The sequence below is a fragment of the Danio rerio genome, chromosome 14 (assembly GCF_052040795.2).
Source record: "Danio rerio strain M-AB ecotype USA chromosome 14, GRCz13ab, whole genome shotgun sequence".
Classification (NCBI taxonomy): domain Eukaryota; kingdom Metazoa; phylum Chordata; class Actinopteri; order Cypriniformes; family Danionidae; genus Danio; species Danio rerio.
The window spans coordinates 27,214,735-27,240,000 of NC_141034.1; the positions used below are offsets into that span (position 1 = coordinate 27,214,735).

General features: G+C 33.9%; 2 protein-coding genes and 1 long non-coding RNA gene across 14 annotated transcripts in view; 2 read left to right on the top strand and 1 right to left on the bottom strand.

Moving 5' to 3' along the window:
• The window catches only part of atp7a (ATPase copper transporting alpha), an 813,718-nt gene that overhangs the window by 695,713 nt on the left and 92,739 nt on the right, over nucleotides 1-25,266 (top strand). The gene's annotated exons all lie outside the window — the stretch shown is intronic.
• The window catches only part of enox2 (ecto-NOX disulfide-thiol exchanger 2), a 403,572-nt gene that overhangs the window by 14,939 nt on the left and 363,367 nt on the right, over nucleotides 1-25,266 (top strand). The gene's annotated exons all lie outside the window — the stretch shown is intronic.
• The window catches only part of LOC147833955 (uncharacterized), a 3,463-nt gene continuing 331 nt past the window's right edge, over nucleotides 22,135-25,266 (bottom strand). Inside the window, exons 2-3 of the long non-coding RNA XR_015507476.1 lie at nucleotides 24,950-25,131; nucleotides 22,135-24,897 (exon numbers count right to left, since the gene is read on the bottom strand). This is a non-coding gene — a long non-coding RNA (uncharacterized LOC147833955). The remainder of the gene's footprint in view (nucleotides 24,898-24,949; nucleotides 25,132-25,266) is intronic.

Below are 25,266 nucleotides of genomic sequence, written 5' to 3' on the forward strand. Positions count from 1 at the left end.
GTCAAAAGGTGGCACTTCTTGTAAAAGCGAATCAACAATACATCAGAGATGCATTGTGCATCGTTTAAACCACTGACAGATGAGCCACTGCAGCGGTGAGAATCTCAGGCATATAGATCCCTTCCTCTGTTCAAGCTGGAACAAGGTATATTTATTGTGTTAGTTTCAGACATCCCACCTTTCCTGGAAGCTTCTAGTTTCTCCCTCACAGACTCGCTTTTAGTTTTGCTTGAGCGTTCTATAGAGAATAGGAATGTGTTGTAACCGTGCAATTTATTCTGGGTGTTTAGGACAAAAGAGTCTCATTCCTATTGATTCCTAAGGAGATTGAATGTGCCCACGATAAGTGATGTGAGACTTTATGCTCAAACTATTCAGTTCTGCCAAAATGTATTTTAGATAAAGATATCAATAAAACATGAACATATAGGCCTTGTGTTTATTTACCCATTACAGACCTTGGGAAAGTTTCGTAGATGGTATTATTAAAACTTTGGCTGAAAATATTAGAGACATTAAAAATAAAAACTTTTTAATTATTAATTTTAACTTTAAAGGTAAATTTAAAACTTTTAAATTAAAACCTTTTTTTTAAACTGATAACTAAATTAGTAATGTTCTCCACTGCAGAGAAGTTTGTGCTCACCTCTCTGAGCATTCTGATCAGTTGCTGTTCTTGAAGAAAAAATATTCATCTAGTGGGAATGCATGATTTTGCATTGAAAATAATGTCCAGGGCTTAGCATAAAATGTTTCTATGTTTGCATAAAATAAGTTGGCCAAGTAAAAAAAAAGCTATAATATTACAGAAAACTAGAAAGCAATAAACTGCTTTTTTAACAGTTTTTGCTCTCAAATGTAAGTTCCACAAAATTGAGATGCTTATGCTATCACTAATTTAGAGACATGACCCTTTCAGTCCCATAATAACTACTTAACTATGTGTCTTGTTTTAAAAAATGGTTATGGATCAAGTACTTTCCAATACTATAGGTACAGTACAGAGTCCTGATTGGCAAGAAAAAAACATGTTGGTTAAAATTTGAATTCGGTTCAATTGGTTATTAATGATTAAGGGTTTTTCTGGGTTTCTTCATGTGTATTTGGTCAGGCTTTCAGAGGCACTTTTGCTACAAATCCCACCATGATTTATGTGCATAACAATTGCAGCTTTTTAATACAGTGAATTGAAGCCCAGCCCTACCTAATACCAATATCTAATATACAGGCCAATACATAAAATAATGGTTTGCAATCAAATACAACAGACCTCTGATTCAATTTTAAAGCCCCAGCTGCAGAAAATATGGACACTGCAATGAAAAGTCAACATCTTTCTTTTTTCAAATGTGACTGGTCAGGTTTCCAATGTAGATTTGTTTTAGCTGTTGACAATATTCTCACTGTCTCATAAATGGGAGAAAAAAAGCTTAAAAAGTATTAATTAATTGATGAGCAATACACAAAATATGCTTTTGAGAGGAAACCACAAACAGTAGTCAAACTTTTTAACAACACAAAAAGAAATACAGAAATTAGATGAAAAGATGCATATCAAGAGTCTAGTTTGTTAAAGAAACGCAACAAAAAAAAAAAAAATCAAGTCTGAAAACAATTTGCATGCCTCATAAAGATCTTTGAAGACTCTTAAAATAATTGTCAGATGGAGAGAAGATGTGAACACTGACCTGCTGCCAAGCAACACAAATAAAGCATATACAAGAAAAGCAACTGGCATTTAAAAAAAATAATAATATTCAGTGGATGATTTGATAAAGTTTAGCTAGGTGTTGACAGCTGCAGTGGTGAGGATCACAAAGAAATGCAGTTAAAGGCCTTTGTTTGTATTCATCTTGTTTGTCTTTTGCCTTAGACAAAATGTTTTAATAATATTAAATTTAAAGTCTGTGTGAACCAGAAATTGCTAAAGAACTTTATTTCAGTATGATGACATATTTTATAACTGAAACTGACTATTAAGGTGGTGGGTTTTACTTTTGTATGTTTCACTCACAACAAAATATTGCTTGGGGTGCGTGGCAAATTAAATTTCTTTAAATGCCAAAATGTTGACATCAGAGATGAAATTCCGTTCCATGGTTTCCTGTTGTTAATTGTCGTAAAAAATGTGGATTCTCTTGCATAGATTATTTGCTCACCTCAAGACTAACAATGTGCACCTGCAAAGTAAACAAATGTTCATTTAATTTTGTAGCTAACTTGTAGCTTACTGTCTCGTTTGAAAGTAGTTATTTTTTTTCAGTTCAGAGCAATAATATGCATTTGAAATGATGAAATTAACTTTTTATTAGTAAGTATTATTGATATCGAATGACTGATATGAACATTTTATTACAATATTTTTTTCACAAGGCCAACATTTTTGCTCATAAATTTTACATATGTAATATATGATATAAAATATAATGACCTGAAAATGATCTTGACAGGTTTTTGAATGAAAAGTTGTCCTTTGACATATTAAAATGTTGTGGAGTAGATTTTACATTAAAACGACAATGTAAGATCTTTTGTAGAGCTGCAATGTAAATGTCAGTCAGCCAACAGGGAATATTAATGAAAGCAGAGGTTTTACCGAGATGACACTTGTGCAAATATCTCTAAGATCAGACGTTTATGAGCAGACTGGAGCAGAAATGTTCTGCCGGCCCTTGAACTCATTAAGCAAAATTAATCTACATGGACATTCAGATGCTACTTTGTTTATTTTACCTTGACCTTGGTTTGACTTTTTTATTGTATAAAATAATTACTGGGAATTTATTTCTACCCACTTAAAATAGTTAAACATGACCCATGAAGTAACCCAATAGTGGGTTGTTATTGTTGATTTGGCTCAGTTCAATTTGAATGTTACTGTTGAAGGACAATCCACTAAAGGGCAGCTCAATCAACCAGAAGGTAACAAGCATTACTAGCAAGTACAAAGTTAAATAACAAAAAGTCTTAAAGCATTTCCTTATATTTTGGAATAACATGGTGATACTAAAAGTGATTAGTTACTTTACTTGAACGGTGAGTAAACCCAATTCAATTTATCTTATTTTAACTTATCTTATTTTTATTTTGCAATGTTGATTGGTCAAAGCAGCTTAAAAGTTCTTGTAGATTGAAATTGTGTCAGTCCAGTTTTCAGAGTTCAAGTTCAGTTTGGTTCAGTTCAGTGTGGTTTAATTTTCAGCTGTTGCCTTAATAGCAAAAAGTGGACAAAAACATAGAGTAAATCCATTGCAACTTGGAATTGTTAAGTTGTTATTACATTACTTTTATGATTATGCTCATTATCGTTCATTTACTCAATATTTTTAGTGAAAGGAGACAGCAATTGTGTCAATTCCTTTCAGAAATAACTTGTGCAGCCTCAGAAGAATTGGAATAATCCTTTCAATAAATTGCACATAAAGTTGTATCTGCCTGCTATATGCTTGTTTTGTATGGATGATAAAGATGGTTGGGGTTTACATGCTTGTAAATGTGTTTATAATGCAACGTAAATAAAATAGTTTTGACTGTTTATGATACGCAGATCATGATCACGTGAAAAACATTACCCAATATGTCATCCAGTCATAACGATAAAATTTCAAATGCCTTTGGGTCAGCTGCGTCAGCATATTGATGCCATAGTTTTCTCATTTATAGAAACGTATAATGATGTTTGAGAATACTCTAAGTGTCAAAGAGTGAAAAGACGGGGTCCTGACTGCATGTCTTATGTGACAAGTTGGGATTGGAATGTTTTAGTGAAAACGCAGGCCTCATGGATGTTAAGTTTGTGTTGAGTCAAGACTTTGTTAGATTGTGCTTTAGTGTTTTCAAATGGGGATTGGTAATTGCAATCTAAAACATTACAGTTTGTTCCAGACATTGAAGATTTATCCTGCTCTTTACTTCTGATCTGATTAAATTATGCATAGAGTCTGTGCAATCAAGAATCCTTAAACAAATCAAGTGAACTGTGCAATGTTGCAATTTAGTATTTATCTCAGCTGTGAGATGGAATATCATACTACAGCTTCATTTAGAGAACTGTTTAACATATTAAAATCAGATTGGATTTGGCCTAGTTTTATGATAAATGTTTCTTCCACTTTCTTTTTTTCCGTCTGTCACATTTTTCTGCATTTGACAATTACATTTCAAATCCAAAAGAAGGCTGTGAGAGTATATGTTGAAAAGACTACTTAAAATATTGACAAAAGCTGGTGTTTGTCAGTGAGTGTTAGCCTTCTGGGGAGTGCTGTTTCCCTTAGAAGACTCGCAGTGAACCCCCATTATTACAACGAGTAATAGCCATGCAGGAACATTATTTTGCCTTTGCCTTTGGTCTTACTGTGTTGCTGGTTGGATAGCGTTCAACTCCTGCTGTAAAATATAGGTCATAACAAATTTGAGATTTGTGTAAAAATCTAGTTCGATAATATGTCAGGCCATATAGTTTCTGCGATTAAAAGAAATGTGCTGTAATTTAACACTGAATATCAGAGAAATTTTGGATAAATAAATGAAAAGTGAGCTGCAAGTTCAAATCTCACGAACTTGTGAACAATATTAAGTAAGTTTTCACTTCTAATTAGCACAAATATACTGCATATCAATGAGGTATACACATTTTGGGATGAACCAAAGTTAAAATTCCCTTTTGGCTAACAAACTTAAAATTCAATTTTTATGCCAAAAGTTTGGTGCATACCCATAAAAATATTTGAGCTTTTAAAGTTTATTTTGAGTTAAGTTTATTTTTATCAGCTCAATATAACAATTGTATTTAAGTATTTCTTGTTTTAATCATAAACGTTTCATTTAGTAAAATTTAGCAGAACACAAGATCTGTCATTATCTTGTAATTTTGATTCAAGAATCCTGAGAATACAGATCACTTTTGATTGGTGATCTGAAAGTTCAGTAAAACTTTTTTTCTTCCCATGATTTAGTTTTTGATTTTTATCCAATCCTATTTTTTATTATTAAAGAAACCGGTAGAATGTTAATAAATGTTTACAGTGTCAGTATAACTACTGTAGCCTATATAATGTTGATTTTACCAGTGAATAAATGGTCTAATAATGTTCTCAGTGACAGATTGCAAGCATAGGCCTATATCTCAAACATAATTCAACATCAGAATTATTATAAGTAGAAAATAATTTTTGTAGAAACCAGTAGACCTACACATAATATTAATATTGTTGTTTTACCATATGTTTAAGAAAAAAAACAATAATCTCATATTAAGCTTTATTTTAAATCTACGGAATTGTGAGAGAATCTTGATCTTTATTTTAAGCAAAAAATTGCAGCTCTACTATGCAGTAAATCACTTCAACATGTACAGTCTTAACACTTCTGAAAGCGTTGGCCGAGCTTTTGCATTTGCAGTGATTCTAGTCTTAGTTTGAGAGTATGACTGTCCAAGCAGACCAAAAAGAAATCAAATCAGTAGGTGGAATAATATGATGAGGGTCCTTACTGCAGACGTTGGCACTTTTCGTGTGGGCTTGTTGAACATATGTGGTTGGTATACTTTAAGGAGTGTTATTTCCCCTGCAGACCTGTCCTCTTTTTAAGGCTGTATTTTCCTCCCATGATGGTTCCCATTCGACGTCACTTCCATTTACATCCAGTGAGTGCCAGAGCCAAGGGATTTCAGACATCTTAATCTCATCCATATGAAAGCAGTGCCATGAGAGGTTTTCTTCCCTAGTTTTAGATGTTCACCATTTTAAATAATATAAACTGTTGATCTTTTAAATGTTGTTAAGGAGCAGCTTAGCTTAGCAAAGTGGGACTTTTTTGTGCTTGATACTGTTAAGAAAAAAAAAATAGATGTCAAAATTTGCAAGGTTATTTTAGTTAATCATTGTAAGCATTGCTGTGCAATAGTAAAGTAGTTCAGGTTCAGGCTGATTTTTCTATTATTTTGAATGTAAAATGTAATTGCTTTTAGGGCTGGGCAATTTGGCCTCTCCCAAAAAAAATAAATAAAAATAAATAAATAAAAATCTTGATTAATTGAAAATTTTAACCCGATTACAAAAAGTTAATTATTTATTTATTTATTTAATTTTTTTTGCCCTCAGTTCACTGGCAGGTTTTGTACTGTAAATATGCTCGCATATTACAAGTGAGAGATTTTTGAATGAAGGGTGCATTACTTGATTTTAAAATAAATGAAGGAAGCACATACTATCTACTTTCTATGATTATTTTTTGAACATCGGCGTTGAACAACTGAAATTAAAAATTGCCTAAATAAACAGTCACTTTTTTTTCTGTGAGAATAAATAAACAAAATAAATTATTTTCATTTTTCTGTATATCATATTAAAATGATCAAATAAAATGACTCTTGTATACCCTGTAAATAATGCAGTGCAATTTTTTTGCATTGTGTATAAACTAGGGTTGTAACAATATACCGGTATGACGGTTTACCACGATTTGAACGTGCACGATTATCATACCATGAACAATTGCATATCAACGGTTTTAACCATTAAAGACCGAGACAGCCGCCCGCGGCTAAAAATAAGTATTGCTCTTAAATGTTTAATAACTTTTGATCCGCTGATCCGATTCATACAATTCAAAGATTGGCATAAAGAAGAGAATCTCAGCTTTCCAGTGATGTATCACATAACATTGCGGACTTTCAGAGCCTCCGGAATCAGTGCGGTTACGTCATCAACATTTGACAACGCTGATTTGACAAAGAAACGCTCGTCACTGTGTCTCCGGACAAATCAGACATGATACATTGATGCATTGTCCCTCCTCCATGCCCAGATTGGTTCAAACTCGCTATATCACAACCAATAAGCATAGGTTTCGCTTTTGTTTGTGGACCAAGCTTTTTGAACAACACGGAATGAGAGAAAGGCATACATTTATGCGCGGCTAAATAAAACGCAAAAAAAAAAAAAATTTTGCATGAAATAATTCTCATACTAAGTACTTTTGCATGCACAGCAGCACAGAAACATGACAAAACAGTGACACAGCAAAGACAAACTGCTGCTCTTGCTGTTTTCAAAAGACGCAAATGAAGATGCAGCTGTTTGTCTGCATTGCATACAACAACATCCAAATCCATGCTGGCACATAGAACCTAAGGATGTTCCATATTGAATCTATTTTCGTTATGTAACTATTTATAGTATAGTAAATATTTATATCTATTTTTTACTAAGGATTTGCACCATGTTTATTTGGACTTTATTTGGACTTAGACACATTATTTATTATTTTCTTATTTTTATTTGTTCATTGTAAGTGGTGTTGTTTATAGTAACTAAAAATATATTATATGGAAAAAGTCAAATTTGCTTCACTGTTCTATTATTTTGTAACATTTGTAACATACCGTATACCGCGAAACCGTCAAACCGTGGTATTGTTTTAGACGATTATCATACCGTGAAAAATTCATACCGTTACAACCCTAGTATAAACAAATATTTTAATGTAATAATAATTATAATGTAATGGGAAAATATGCATCTTCCGATCATCATCAATGTAGTGCAAAGTAAAGCCTGGTTTATACTTCTGCGTCGAGCTATCGGCATAACCCAGGGCGCATGCCTTGCGCGTAGCCATGCATTTATACTTCTGCTCACCGTTTGTGTTCCTCTGCAATTACACTTCAGAAACGCTAGTTGGCAGTAAGGTGTTTATGTTCCTCTGTGTTGAGTTTCTTCGCTGGTGTTTTGTTCTTTTTCTGAATGCTTCCTTAATGTACAAGTGGCTCAAACTCGCTCATTTTGAGGCAGGAACCCGCGGACGTGCAACTTTAACCATGAGGTAAACACAAAACAAAACTTTCCATCCGGAGCTCCTTCACGGGACTCAATACTTGTAAACAATCGCTGCATCGCGCTCGCACAGCTCTAGGTCCCGCCCACACTCGTCAGCGATACCGAGCCAACCAATCACAGAGCTTGCAATACGCGGCGTTGTGATGTGTTGTTAAATTTTTGAGAGGTGCGCGTCAGTGATGCCGATGGCCACGGCGAGGGCTATGCGTCCACACATAGACCGCTGCGTAGCATTAGCAAGCGTTTGATATAGAAGTAGAAATTAGCCTTAAGGCTCAAGAATAGGCCCATCAACCTACTTGACCAGAGATCAGATGCCTATGTTGTATGTAGTCTTGCATTTATACTTCTGTGTGCTGTTTGTGTTGCTCTGCAATAACACTTCCGAAACACAACAGCTTTCCTCTGTGTCGACTTTCTTCACCTTAATGTACCTTAATGTTCAATTAGCTAAAACTAGCTCATTTAGAGGCGGAAACCAGTGAGGTGCAACATCTTTAATCGTAAGGTAAAAACAAAACAAGCGTTTCCATATGGAGCTCCTCTCCTCTGCTCTGCTCCAATGGGTTTGCTGTGTTCTCAGCCCCCCACGCTCATCACCGATATCAAACCAACCAATCACAGAGATTGTGCTACGCATCGTCATAACATATAGTAAAATTTTTTTGAGAGGTGGTGCATTGCTATACAACTGTGCAAAGGTTGCGTCGGACCATATGTGTGCGCTCGACACATAAGTATTAATCAGATTTTACTTTGCACTACATTGATGATGATTGGAAGCTGCGGCAGTGGTGAGTGTACATACTCCACACATGGTAAGTAAAGTAATCGGAAAAATTTACCTGGAAAAATTTAATTGATTATGGGTTCTACATGTCAATTCTGTTTACTTTTCAATTAATTGCCAAACCCTAATTGCTTTTAATTTTCAAAGGGCACCTGTGATGCAAAATAAACTTTTGTAAGCTGTTTGGACAGAAATGTGTGATGGTAAAGTGTGTCCAAGACAATAAATCTTTTTTTTAAATAATTTCCTGATGTTAAAATAGTATCCATATCCCAGTGATTATGAGGCCCACTGCAATGGGACATAGCAGTGTGGTTTTCCTTGGCCACTGAATTGATTTACATGTGTATTAGCATGTCTTTGTAGTAATGCTTAAAAAAACATGTCCACAGAACAGGCTTTGTAAAGAAACTGGTATTAAAAAATCTGTTCCAACTCATCATTCTTCTAGAATGAGTTTTACAAGTTTAATACCTTTTTAAAAAGAGCGTGTTTGTAATAAAGTAAAAACTAAAAAGTCGTCTTAACCACAAATACATCAAATAAACTTATTTTACTAGTCTACTAGTTACTTATAGTACTTAACTAATTTATTAATAAAAGGAAAAAGTATGTCCACTTTGTCTGTCTGTTTTTGTCACTGACAGCTGTTTATCCGACTTGTTGCAAGAGAAGCAGACAAACACATGGGAACGGTGGGTGGGTAGAACCAAATTGGGAAAACCAATTTGTATTTAAAGGTACAGGCTACAAAAACAGCAATGCTTTGTCCAAAATGGGCATATTCTGCATTATGTAATATTATATAATCTGATGGGTATTTTGAGCTGAAAATGTACAGACACACTTTAGAAACCAAAGACTTAATAGGAGCCCTTTAACAAAACAAACAAAGTCTTAGTCATAGGCATCCAGTGTAGACCACTGGTGACCAAGTTATTGAGATTTGAGATATCATTCGCCCTTGTGCAGATGTGTTCCACACAAAAATTTAATAAGATATGAGCAAGTGATGTTTAAATCCACATGAGCAGTGGTAGCAATGTTGCGTTCTATAATAAACATTGTAGCTATAAAGTTAAGGGAAATAATAGAATAAATGCTGTCTAATTTAAATTTTAATTAATACGTTTATTTCTTATGCTTGGATTTTATCATTGTGTTTTGTGTGTTTCAGCGGAAGAATTGCTGTTATATTTTTGCTTTTACTGTTGTTGAAATGCCTAACAGAAGAAAACATCACAATCCGAACTCAGTGAAACATGCTTTAAAAGCCTTGGGCCGCAGTTTCTGTTCTCCGCAGACACCGTGATAATGTCTGAAACAATAGCCCCGTTTAGCAGACATTCATTTTCTGTCTCGACTGGTGTTGTGTTTGTTCATCATTTCGAATGGCCAGTAGTGGCTCTCATCACAAAGGTTTGTTGACCCTCAAGGGCAGTTAGAAAATAAGAAAGATGTAGATGGGAATTGATGTCAATCAATAGAACTGTTTGGTCTTCATCTGCCCATCAGAACAAGCTTAACCTTTGATAAATGTATTCTTTTTAGTTATATTTAATTTCACAATTAAAATAAATACAAGGCTTATTTGTACATAAAAACATCAAAGACTGTAGAATACACTAGACATGTTACTGGTATTGTTTTGAATAGAGAAAAGTGTAACGGTCAATATACAGGGTAAATTAAGCCCTGCAACATGGGCCAATTATTGATTGCTATATGGCAAATAAATCCTGCTTTCTTGTAAAGGAGCCAATCATCTTTCACAATAGACTGAGAATACTCCGGATGAGGCGCTCTAACCAGACGTAAGTTTTTGCAGATTTTGTGTGATTCGATAGTTTAGAACTATGAAACTAAAGAGACAGTTCTTGTTTAGCTTTGTTGGTGGTTTCTTATATGAAATTCAATCGTAAGCTTGGCAAGCATTTTTGGAGAATTTGATGCTTCCCCATTGAAACAGAATGCCCGAGCATACTGCCCGAGAGGCATTTCAAAGATGGCCGCAGTGTGAATTGACTTGTCTTAAAGGGACCTTGGCAACATAACCTTAATAATAAGGATGTAACGATTTACAGTCAGCCAGTTGAAAAACGATTAAAATATGTGATGATTCTAACGGTTCGAAATGTTAAATGAATTGCAATACATTTTTGAACGTGGAGAATGCTGTGTTTACAGGCACAAACTCACTTTACCTGCACATCGTTGGTGAGCAAGAGGTGGGGCGGCAGAGTAAAATAACAGTGGTAAAGTGTGCCAGACAAAACATAAACTGTGCAAATACTGCAAAAAGATGTTTACTTGCATTAACAGAACAACGAATATGATGCACATAAACTTTTAGCAGCCTCAGCTTATGCCAGAAAACATAGAAATGCTGATATTTCTTTTTACAAATGTAAAATCCCAGCATGGTCACAGTTTTAGTGAGCATTTGTGCAGCATTTAAGAAAAAATGAAAGGGCTCTGCACCTAAAATTTGTTTCAAATAATTTTGTTAAAAGAATCGTGAATAAATCATGTTGTGAGATTAGTGTCGTGAATTGTATCGAATTGTGAGTCAGTTGAATTGCATCCCTACTAAAGAATGCACTTGCATCTCACATTGAAAATTATTCAATCAATCAATCAATCAATCAATCAATCAATCAATCAATCAATCAATCAATCAATCAATCAATCAATCAATCAATCAATCAATCAATCAACCAATCAACTATTGTTAGGCAACTTTTGTCTAATTCTGATATCAACTTTGGTCAACTTTTATATACTATATTTAGTATTGCATTAAATAAATTTTATATAAGTGGGTAGCACGATCGCCTCACAGCAAAAAGGTTGCTGGTTCAAGCCCTGGCTGGGTCAGTTGGCAATTCTGTGTGGAGTTTGCATGTTCTCCTCATGTTCGCGTGGATTTCCTCTGGGAGCTCCAGTTTCCCCCCCACAGTCCAAAGACGTGGTACAGGTTAATTGAAGAAGCTAAATTGGCCGTAGTGTATGCGTGTTAATGCACGAGTATATGGGTGTTTCCCAGTGTTGGGTTGCGGCTGGAAGGGTATCCGATGATGTGCTGGATAAGTGTGATGGATAAGTTGGTGGGTCATTCCACTGTAGCGACCCCTGATAAACTGATCGGATCCATTTACAGTAACATCCAACATTTTAAGAGGGACACAAGTTAAGATAAACTAAATTACAATATGACAAACCAGATTTTTTTTAACAGCAGTTACTTTTATTTGACTATAATAGAACATATTTATTTGATAAACCTAGCAAATAAAGCCAGTGCTGTCGTTTTATTTAAATTATAGATTTTGCATACTTAATGATTTTGCTCTGGGAAAAACATTGGATTATTGAAAAGACATTGTTCCCTCCATGCAATTAATAAACCATTGGTATATGGTTTTAGGTTATAGCTGATTGCTTTAAATTACTCTAATATAGGCTGATTAAATATCAGATTCTGATACTTTGGTACTACCTACTAATAGTGATTTCAAATGAAGTGTTTGGAAACTGCAGCTCATCAACACGTATATAGGCCAAGTCTTTTCATCAGGGGTCTCTTTTTCCCTCAACAGTTGTACTTGAGAGCAGGATAATTTATGCGTTATAGCCATTCAGCCGCAATAATCCTTATCAGGGGTCTCTGCAAATCACCTCCTGTCATCTCAAGCAAGAGCTTCATGCTCTAATTGGCCTCCCACTGTTTATTGCAGAGGTGGCGTGATTGAGCAACAGGCCGATGACTCTCCCCCTGGTCTTTAAGCCACGACACCTGGAAACTCGTGTGGTCAGGTAGACCACCATTATATTCACTTCACGGAATTCATTAAAGATCCTCCGTGTCTCAAATTCAATCGTGTAGTTTATCTCAGAAGCCTTCAGACATCTTTGTAAAAGTTCCAAAATAGAGTTTCCAGGGTTCATGCTCAATGAAATGTGACCACTACAGTCAAAATTGTTTTGATTTTAATGGATAGTTTGACTAACCTGAAACAATAATATGTATAAAAATCTCTATAAAAGATGCCAAGGTTGTTGTTTTTTTTTTCCTTTTTTTTTTTTTTTGCATATAGACAGTCATGCTGATTTGTTTGCATTTGCTCTTTAGAAGTATGTTTATGTGCAGATAAAGATGTGAAAGATCATACGTTTTGCTTTAATTGTTTAGTGTCAAGTTGGTAAGTGTCAGGTTGAACACGGATAAACTTTTTTTTTCGTTTGTTTGAAGTGGAAGTGAGGAGAGTGACTGTTGTCGATCCCTAGAGATGTTTAAATATAGCAACATTAAAGGACTCGTTCTTTCAAAGCCTGAAGGAGAAGTTCACACAGATACACAGATGCAATGTGTGGGCGCCTTTGCTATTTTTAACAATGTCATTTGAATCACAGCCCTGTATCTTCATACTCAGAACATTGGTGTCTTGACTAACTTGAGTTAGTTTGATATTTTTCAGGATGTGGTTTATGCAGATGGACTGGGTCGGGCAGTCATTGTATTGTGCGCATGGTAATTTTTTTTGACGGGGAGCTTGTTTTTCTCTGTTGCTGTTGCATAGGGTTATATGTTGTGTCCTTGATATGAGCAGCTCCTAAATTATATGTAAGGTAATTTTTTTTAAACAAGTTCCTTAAAAGAAACTCTAAATAATGACTTTTGTTTAAACATTGCTGTTACTTACTTAAGTGCTTTTCTTAAAGTTATGTTATTGTGTACAGCAAATTCATAGATTTTTTTATTTCATGTGTTCATTTGAAAGAAAAGGCATAACAAAGGCATAAAAGTTTAAATACATTTGTGCTTTTATTTAACTTAAACTTAAGGTCTGGTGATTTATGCATGTCTATTATGCGTTGTAGTCTCTTAGTTTTATTTAAAGTTATCCTAAATGAACCAAAAGAGACATTTTTAAGCATATTTCATAAGTTAACACATATACAGTTGATTGAGACTGTACCCAGAACTAAATTTGGGACAGTTTTTGCTCACTGAGCAAAGCAACAAACTGCATTTTTGCTAATTAAGCTGCCAACACCAAAAGTATAGGTGCTTCTGCAAAGTGGTAACCTCAAAACTCAAAGCATTACATGTAAAAAACTAAAAAGTATAAAGTATTTATATTAACGTTAATCACGTAAGATTACTTGTATTGTATTGTATTTAATTGTATTGTATTTTTCTCTCTTAAGTCAGCAAAGCATGCTGGGAACTACAAATCCCCTAACCAGGTAGTTGGACCAACACAATTCCTTTGTTGTCCCAACACAAAACATTTAAGTTAAGTTAATGGTTTACAAGTTTAGTTAGACTGAACATAAAACAAATAAATTGGCCAGAGAAATTGCAAGAATTGTGTTGTTTCAGCTCATTTTAAATGGGTAGTTTAAACAAGCAGCAATAATATTTTTTGAGTGTATACTTCAATTGACTTCAATTGCTGAGACTTCATTCATTCATTCATTCATTCATTTTTTTCGGCTTATTCCCTTTATTAATCAGGGGTCACCACAGCAGAACGAACCACTAACTTATCCAGCACATGTTTTACGCAGCAGTTACCCTTTTAGCTGCAACCCAACCCTGAGAAACACCCACACACTGTTGCATTCACACTCATACACAACGACCAATTTAGCTTATTTAATACACCTATACCAAATGTCTTTAGAATGTGGGGGAAATCAGAGCACCCAGAGGAAACCCACGCCAACACTGGGAGACCATTCAAGTTCCACACCGAAATGCCACCTGACCAACCTGAGACTCGAATCAGAAACTTTCTTGCTGTGAGGCGATCGTGCTACCCACTGCACCACCGTGATGCCCCATTAAGACTTTAATATTTTAAAAAATATATATTTGATTCATAAACTTGATTAACTGGACTCTCCTTATAGTTGTTTATAAAGATAGTCAATCGGATGTGGGCATGCTATATTTCAGAATCGTTTAATATATTTTTTCTTTGTGCACAAAATCTATACTTTTTGTATGCAGTTTGTTTGTGAAGAAATGCACATTTTCAGCAAGTATGTGTGAACTGTTGCAATTTCTACAAATTAAAATTTTTAAAACTTCAATTATGCAGAAATAATTTCAAATTGTATTCTATATTCCACAATATTGCATTTTTACTGCATTTAATCAAATAAATGACACCTCAAACTCATTTTGTGCCTATTAATAGTTAGTTGTCATAGCTGTTAACTTTGTCTGGAACAGAATTAACTTGTGTAGAATATGTTAAATGAGGTAATAATATGTGTTTGAGAGGTAGTAATAAACGATTTGCAAGCAAAAGAGCAACTTTCAGATAAGGGGGAACTGCACCTTATACCGTAGGGTTACTGAAATACCTAAATTTGCATTTCTGCCCACCTTTTATTAATTTACGTTTCTTCAAAATTGTATTTTTTTTAAACCATTGTTTCAGTCTTGAGGTGAACAGTGAAAGCATCTGTCTTCAAATACTGCAGTCTGCACATCTACCATGTTTATTTGCGATTCGTCGACATGTTAACCAGTGTAAAACATGCAGCATTGCAAACATTCCCAGTCTTCGTTTAAAGATACCAGTTGGTATTGTTTTATTTATTATTATTGCCAAATAAAAGCGTTTGAGCTCTGAAGTTTAGATAGGGGTTATTTTATTAGAGTATGTTTAATTTTTCTGCTCTATAATTAATATCTTTTGTTGTGTATTTTTTTTAATCACGAGAACTACATAAATCTACAACAGATAAAATGTCAGTGGATTATTGCAGTGTAAAAATAAGTTTTGTTAGGTTTAAGACATAGCGACATCAGCCTCGTAGAGTTCATTTCAGTTGGAGAATTGAATTACCAGCCTGCTACTAACATGATTGAGGGGCTGTCCGAACTCCCCCACCCATAAACAACAAATATTTCTCATAGACAGTAAATCAATGTGAATATTAGTCACTGAGGGATCCAGACCATTATTTAGGTGATGAATTCTGAATGCACTGACATGAAGCAACTATGATGACAAACGCCTTTTCCTCTTTTGGCCTGTCCTTTTTATGATCTTGCCACGTGATGTGGACCAGAAAAGAAAGTACTACCATCATAATCTTGCAGCTAAGCTTTTAAAGCTCACAGCTCTTCAAAACACCTGAAAATCAAATCTAGAAAGTTCTGCGGAAAATAGGAAGATATCTTTAGCCCCTGCAGACAGAACAGCTGGCTTCATTTACACTTTTATCAACCCTCTGCTCATGTGGATTATGAATGACTTTCTTCTGTTGTGTATATATATTAAAAAAAAAAAATAATATATATATATATATATATATATATATATATATATATATATATATATATATATATATATATATATATATATATATATATATATAAATCAATCACATAGGTTTTTTTTCATGCAGTGATAGATTGGAGTGATTGCAGCATTAAGCTAAAAAAATCCATTTGCAAGTCCTTCAAAGCTTTGTGAAGAAAATAAAAATATTTAAGTTGTTTTTTAATGATAAACTTCACTTTCTGTAAGCCACATAAACACTACATGCAGCTAAATTTGAATTTAAATTAACCTTTTAGTGTTTAATCATGTTTATTCATAATTCAGCTATGTACAGGATAAACACCTGCATTCTACAACCAAATCATGCCCAAAATATTCAGATATTGTTAATTACATTATAAATAAATTCTAGTGTTTATAAGACTGAACTGAAGAACTATTTTTTTTTATACTTTAAAGGAATGCAGTTGGATCTCTCTCTATGTGCAGCACAAAAAAATCGAAGCAAACAATGTCCTGAGTTATTAATGCTGCCCCATACAATGTCTTGGAATAAGCCACATACCAAATCACTTGATTACTTTGCAGTGCTTAAATATTAAGCAAGTCAGTTGTCTATTTTTCCCCAAGCATATTTGACTAATTCCAAAATGTACTAGTCTTAAAAACTACCATTAACATTCTGTATAATCAAATTATGAACAAACACCTTACATTCTTAATATCTAAAATCTGGTTTTCTTTTACAGGTGAAATTGCTCAAAATGTGCAAATGTATCCCACAAAAGCTGAAATGTATTAATTACTGAAATACAGGAAGAATGACTTACAAAAAGAAGGAAAAAAAAACGTTACCATTGTGCAAGTATAGCGTTTATTGTATTGCTAACCACAACTAAAAAGAAAGAAAAGAAACAAAATAGAAGAAAATTTAGAAACTGCAACATACTTTAAGAATTAAGGTGAAACCATTCCAGAAATGCAACCTAGTGTATTAAGACCCCCCACTTTAATAAGTTAGGCAAGTTAAAGTGTCATGGAATGGATAAAGACTATTTAAGCTTTATGGACAGATAGGCTAAGAGTGACAGACGAGAGTGGCTGTTGAAGGATCAGCACCAGTTCCAGTCAGACAACAGCAATGTGGCGATCATGGTGTGTGCAAGACGGAACTTTCAGGGTGGGAGATGCACTTAAAATGAACTCTTAAAACTTACTCTCAGATTCTGGATGATAAATTCTTCAAACTGTGGTACAAAAAGAAAGGGTGAGTCTCTCCATCTCCTACCCTGTTTTTAAACACTTATTATTTTCTTTGTGAAATATTAAATGGGGCTCAAATTTCAGCATTGTTTACCTCAACAAAGTCTTTGAGATTTTAATATAAGTTATATTTTAATAAAAGTCACATGTATCTTCACATCGTGTCTGTAAAAATATAGAGAATTTATTTTACTGTTATAAATGCTCAAATTTGAGTGCAAGCAAGAACACAGCATTCTGTGTATGTCTTTAAATGCAAATAAGCTGCTGTTTCCACCTCCTTTCCAGAAAAAGCGTTATATCGAGTCGTTACATCCTGTCCTGTTTCTGTGTTTCATTTACTTGAAATTCGTTTTCATCATTGTGGATTTTTATAACCTTTGCATTTATTAAAAGCCTGTCAGTTTAAACTCGTGATAAACTATTTTCTGAACACACACGTTCATAGCGCATTCACTGAAAGTCAGCCATCATGTATTAAACAAAAGTTATACTTAAAGTCTTATTGCATGAAAATTGTTTTATTTCACACAAGGTTCATCAAAACATGCAGCTTACATAAACACAGTCGGTTATATCCATCAATAATTGGAAATTATGTTTTAGGTTTAAGGATTTAGGTTTTAATTTATTTGTAAATGTGGATGATATGGCACTTGTTGGTCAGTTATACAAAACTGCAACAGAGGGAGATACTTTGTATTACAATTATATAAATTTATTTAAAAACTAAAATGAATTTACAGGAAATCATTTTTAATAAAAGCAAGGAGATGGTAATCAGCAGAAACAAACTAGTTCTTATGCAAAGACTAAAAGCTCCTTGAGGGATAGTTGGGATTTTTTTGTATATATATATATTTAGGAACATTTATTTATGGTAAATTAACATTTATTGGAAATATAGAATGTATTTTAAAAAATGCAGATATTATATCTTAAGAAGTTACAGCAATATTGTGTGAGTCAACATATTTTGGAGATGACATAAAAGAATTCGAAAGTGTTGTGAGTTTTAACATGATAGCATGTTCTGTTGCCAATTAAAGAACAGCAAAAACTGTGTGGAGTAGTCAAAATTGCCAGTGCAGTTGTAGGTAAACCATAAAGACAACTAAATAAAATTTATCTAATGAGAATTTATTGTCATTTATGAAGGATGTTCCCATTCCTTAAACATAAATATTAATATTTTGCCATCAAAAAGACGTTTAAGGCAACTTCAAGAAAAATGTGTATCAAATATCCTGTTCGCCGATTGCCATTAGGGTATTAAGTATGTATGGGTTAATTGAGTTTTATTGTGATTTATGTAATGATATTGAATGTGACTTGGATGTTGGTGTAAATATGTGGTGAAGCCAAAGCTAGATTTGCATTTATGGATAATAAGGATAGTTAGAGAAATTACATTTATGATAGATCTGTTTGTCATGATGAAATCAGAGTAATAAACAGTACCTACTGTATTAGCATGCTGTAACTGTTCATATGAATTAAACTACAAAAGGAAAGTCTCACTTTGTAACCTTCTTGAACGCAGCAATCCTTACTGATCTCTGCTAATAGAGCAGACCATCTGAACACATGGACAGGGCTTGTGATGTCACAGTGGAGGGAAATCTGGAACAGCCAAGATTTATATACTGATATATATATATATATATATATATATATATATATATATATATATATATATATATATATATATATATATATAGATTCAAAATTTTATGTGGTCCTTGAACTACCGCAGTTGAACTCGCGTAAACAGTCTAATATGAAAGAATCATTACAATATGATAGATAGATAGATAGATAGATAGATAGATAGATAGATAGATAGATAGATAGATAGATAGATAGATAGATAGATAGATAGATAGATAGATAGATAGATAGATTGATTGATTGATTGATTGATTGATTGATTGATTTGCTGGTAGGAAAATAGTGACACATGCATTTTTGGTTTCACAGATACACTGAATCAACTTTGTCAGAATTTTCCTATTAAGTAATTTAATCACCCTTCCAGTAGTTCACTCAAAATGTGGCAGCATGACGGCATTCAGGTTGCATACTATAGAACTATGTTGGTTGTTTATATTGTAAAATCAGAAGCTTGCTATCTGGAAAAGTAGTCTCTGTTCAACAGGATGAATTTAATCGCTCCAATAACATGCTTGTTCTTCAAACATGCTTCTTTAAACAAATAGTAGGGCTGCTTGTCAATCAATCAGCTTGAGTAACTAGACATGAAATCCGATTTTCTTTTTATTCCAGGATGATTTTAACAATTTCATCTTAATTTTGAGTCTGTGATCCAAAGAAACTGATTTCAGTGATTCCAATGCGAATTCTTCCAACACATCCACAGAATTGTTTGGCTGGTGTCCAAACAGTTTGTTTGACATGTTGTAAATGTATTCACCCCTAACCCATCTGCGAGGATTTATTGGATTTTGGTATTTTCATTTGTGATGCATGTGTGGTCATCCGTAATACCCCCGTACGGCTGGTGCTGTTGTCTCAGAGGGGCCAACTAATAGCGGCTGGGATCAGAGCTGAGGGACGGGGGATTGCAGTGATTTAGAGACGTCTCATTTTGCTCTGCTCTCTACAATGACTCTCTAAACTTTGTGGGATTAAATGGCTTGGGTTAAAAGCCCTGAAAAAGTAATTTAGCTGTTTTCCACAGGCCGTATGCTCTGGGGTCAGGAAGAATGTTCTTGTCATACTGTTTTTATTATGGCAGCAGTTTCCTGCATTATTCAAACTTGGCCTGCACACATTGCAGAAGATTTGACTCAGATTTTACAGCGCAGTGGGCTAAAGTTTGTGGTTGGGTATTGACTCATGTTGTATGATTTAAGGATACAATTCTGAACTCTGTTAACTTATTGGTGAATATCCATTAGTTTGGTTATATATACAGTGTACACGGTTATATTACAAGGACATGACCCTCAGTACAGTGAATGTTCACCCAAATAAAACTACTGGTTTTGGACATTTATAAACTTTTTTTATATTTTGTTGGAAGATATTTAGATGAATTCTAAAAATCTAAAACCATGGACATCCATTTACATACAATGTAAGTCAGTGGTGGCTACTGATTTCCAACTTTTTTCAAATGCTCTACAGAAATAATAAACTCATAATCTCGAATGATTAATAAGAAGCTTGTAGTATGATTATACATTATTTTGCACGTTGTATAGGCCAGAATAAGTAAAATAAAAATGTTGTTTAATTTTTACACTTTTGAATGATAATAAAATCATTGTAATATATTTTTAAAGAATTTATCTTCACAAAAGTTCTTTAAAACATATAAACAGATTTATATATACACTCACCGGCCACTTTATTAGGTACACCTGATACTATCGGGTTGGATCCCCTTTTGCCATCAGAACTGCCTTACTCCTTCGTGACATGGATTCAACAAGATGCTAGAAATATTCCTGAGTGATTTTGGTCCATATAGACCTGATAGCATCACTCACTGGCTGCAGATTTGTCGGCTGCATATCCATTATGCAAATGTCCTGTTCCACCACAACCCAAAGGTGCTTTATTTTAGTTCTGATGATTGTGGAGGCCATTTGAGTACAGTGAACTCATTGTCATGTTCATGAAACCAGTCTGAGATGATTTGCTCTTTATGACATGGTGTGTTATCCTGCTGGAAGTAGTCATCAGGATGACATATACAGGAATGGCACCTGGTGTATTCTGCTGCTGTAGCCCATCAGCCTCAAGGTTGGACGTGTTGTGTGTTTAGAGATGCTCTTCTGCATAAATTGGTTGTAACGAGTGGTTATTTAAATTACTGTTGCCATTCTATCAGCTCGTACCAGTCTGGCCATTCTTATTTGACATCTTTTTTTTTTTAACCATTCTCCCATAAATACATTGAGTTACTACCCTAAGATTGGCTAATTAAACAACAGTTAAACTAACAGTTGAACAAGTGTACCTAATAAATTGGCCTATATATATATATATATACATATATGGCACAAAAATATATATTTTTTCTATTACACTTCTAATTTACATTATAGTGAAAGTATTGTTTGATTAGCTAAAGTTGCGTAAACAGAGAGCACCCGATTGCAAACTTCAAAAATGCAGCGTAATGGAAAATCCAGATCAAACTCCGCTACAAGTTTATAAACTGCATCTGGAACCCAATTAAGGTACAAAAATCTATTATAATCTAAAATAGTGATGCAGTGAAGTATTTTTTTTCGCTCAGCCGAGCCTTCTCTGTCTGTATCTATGGAGAAGCTTGTGCCAGACATATTTTTCCTCCGCCCCGCCCTCCGACTACTGACTGAGTGTCTCTCTCTCTCTCTCTCTCTCTCTCTCTCTCTCTCTCTCTCTCTCTCTCTCTCTCTCTCTCTCTCTCTCTCTCTCTCTCTCTCACTCACTCACTTACGCGAGCATGCACTGTGTCCTCATGAGGAAACGCTGCTTTTTGATATAATGTTTTTCTTGCTCCCGAAAACAAATAATTTTTCAAGTATTTGTTCGATATAAGTATTCGTAAAAACACGCTATTCGTGCCTTTCCGAATACCGTATTCGGGTTCGGCTCCACCCTTATATATATATATATATATATATATATATATATATATATATATATATATATATATATATATATATATATATATATATATATATAAAACAAAGCACAAAGTTTGTATAGACACCAGCATAAAATAGCGGAGAATAAAATATAAATGTTTATTATTTTAGAAGGAAACGGATACATATTTGAATAAAATTGAAGAATTAAATATTTTAACACTGTGTATGTTAATTATATATTATACATAACATTTCATTACTTTGTATCATAGGCCAGTCTGAAAAATCATTTTTTTAATAATGCTGTGTCCTTGAATATCTACAGAAATATTTGTAGATTTTATAAGTATTACATAATAAGCTCACTGCACGTTCAAGCCACACAGCCTCTTTTCAATTTGCATCAAATTTAATGTGCTATATATTATTATATGTATATTGCAGTATGCATGGAGTTAACTCCGGTGGCTGCAGTAATCCATTTAACCTTCTATAAATCAGGTTGGCAGGCACACTGAAGGTAAATTGAAGGGCTGTGCGAAGCATTTCCTTGTAAATCAACACTTAGTAATCAATGTTTAACCTTTAGGTTTGATCCATGACATAAATTAACAGTGATTACATAGTAGCTTGACAGGCGTGTGTGGATAAGATTAGCTGCTCTGCTAAGATCTACCACATATTACATTAACATTGTCTCATTAAATTAATGTCAATCTCACATCTACACCAGTATAATAAGGACTGTTGCTAGATGTTCTTGAGTTGTACCTTATAAACCTAATTTTCACAGGTTTTTCTGTCATACTTTGTTCAGTCACTATCAATTTTGATTAAAAGGCTTGCATAAAAAGCTTAGAAACCACAAACATGACCGTTATTGCCTTTCTCATTATTTTGGCTGGAATAAATGGCGTATGTGTAAGCTGTTACATTACAGCTCTCGGTGCTAATTAATTAGCATGTACTTGAGAGAATTTGTTTGTCAAGTCGCAACGGGTATGCATTCTTCTCTCTCCTGGGTCACATATACATAACTCAGGGATTCACAGGCTCTAGTGCTTATTTTCAGAATGAAGAATCTCTATTTTATTTTTTATTTTTTGCCTCTGGCTGATTATGAAGTATCCATATAAAACACAGCGGCACCGAAGCTCCAGGAAGTTCATCGCAGAAAAAAGTGAGGGAAGCTCATGAAAGACGAGTGTAATATCCCAGCAGACCTCGAGCCCCAAGTTCCCCGCTTCACACTAATAAATTGTGAATAATTTTTTCCTGAAACCGAGCTTGTTCAGCAAGCAGTCTAAAACTCATTTCAAATCTTCCTTTTATAAGTGCCTTAGCTCACAAATTTTGCAAGTTTCTATGGAATTGCATTTCCACCATGCTAGTTCGAGTGATTGAGGTGTATGAGGCTTGTAATTGTGATGTCTCTACACACACACACTTCCTGAGTGTTTTTTTTTTTTGCTCCAGTTTGTCCCACCTTTTCGTCTGGTAAATTAGGATTTTGCTACATATTGTAGCGCTCAAATCCTACACTATTAAAAAACGGTCTTTATCATAAAAAAAAAAAAACAGTAGAATCATTTATATATTCACAGTAAGCTACCATATTTCATCACCTTTAACATTGTATTGATGGAAAGGTAAACTTTAGAGACCTGCGTGAGATGTATTTTTTTAGGCAATATTCTGTTCCACTCCCACAGAAATATGTATTATTTTCTCCCTTTTGCCACTACACTTTATTATTGTTATTTGTTTCACTTGCTTCAGTTGTTAAATAAGAAAGAAATGAAAAATAAACAAATATGTTTTATTAAATGGATTGATGAACATGGACATGAACAAGGAGCTTTTCAGAACATAGAAATACTGTCAGAGTAGCTAACACAATCTCACAGCAATTCATAACTTTTTAATTTAGTGGCTAATTTGTATGAATTTGTATGATCTCATCTGTACAGTTTAGTCAAATTTGCTTCTCTTCAAATGTTTGTTGGTTTAAGGGGTGGAGTTGACTGCCAGGCCTCCTTTTTAAAATCATACATTTTTGTACAACTGAACTCGTGTAAATTATAGCCACTAAACTGACAAAACGTAAAATAGTTGCGTGTCCTAGTGAGATCAGGCTACAACAACTTTTAACCTTGCACCAGTAAATTGTTTTTATTTATTTTAGTCATTCTTGTTTCTTTTATGCAGTAGATAAATGACAGACAATTTGTTTTTAGTAAATTAATTTTAAGATATTTACATTTCTGTGGGAATCCTGCAAATAATTGTATTAAATTTTAAAAATTTAGCAGACACTTTTGTCCTAAGCGACGTAGAATTGAGAAGTCATTCAGTGATTCAACAAGAAGAGGCAATACACACAAGAAGAGCTATTATTACAAAGGAAATGTTAGTACTCAGAATTAAGTGCAAGAGTTAGGAAGGGTGAGTGTTTTTTTTTTTTTGTTTTTTGAGAAAAGAGTGTTTGTACAGGTGGTTTGTCAAGTCCACTCACCTGTGTGAAGCACACTTCATAAATGTTTGTTGTTGTTAATGTTGATATGGAGTGATTATAACTTGCATAACCTGTATATACAGGGGGACCCTACCGCCCTCACCTGCATTTATCCATCAAATCTTATCCTGTGCCGTAATCAATGTGTTGGGTCTTTTTTGCAGTAAGTAGTATTGAAAATAAGTGGTTGAACTAGGTAGTGCAGTGAATGTTGGATGTTAGTGCTCTGACGATGACTCTGTGTACACGTTTCCAGATTAAGGCCACTTGAGCCTTACACTGTAAGCTACCCAGCTTTACTTTTGTATTGTTTTATAATGTTTTGTAATGTTTAATAATCATGGATTATTCGCTATCATTTAAAACCACCTCACGTGGATGTTTAAAACTCAGAATCTGTTTATGAATATTGCATTTTCAGCTATGCCCGCATACTTTGAGGCAGCCTTAATGATTAAAATGAAATACTCTCTGTTTTCTGCCAAAACAACCTAAATTATAATTGAGTAAACGGCAGTGTGTGGATTACAGAGACCTCTCTCTCTCTCTCTTTCTCTCTCTCTCTCTCTCTCTCTCTCTCTCTCTTTCTATGTCTCTCTTTCTCTCTCTCTCTCTCTCTTTCTCTCTACATACAGTTGAAGTCAGAATTATTTCACCCCCCACCCACCACTGTATATATTTTTCCCCCAATTTCTGTTTAACGGAGAGAAACGTTTTTCAACACATTTCTGAACATAATAGTTTAGTAACTCTTTTACTACACTAATTATTATTGGTATCTTTTACATTGATGACAGTAAATTATATTTTACTATAGTAAAATTATAATATATAGTATTATAATTATAAAATTATAATTATATTATATTATATATTATAATATAATTATAAAATTATAATTATAAAATTATATTATAATATATAATTTTAATATATAGTAAAATTA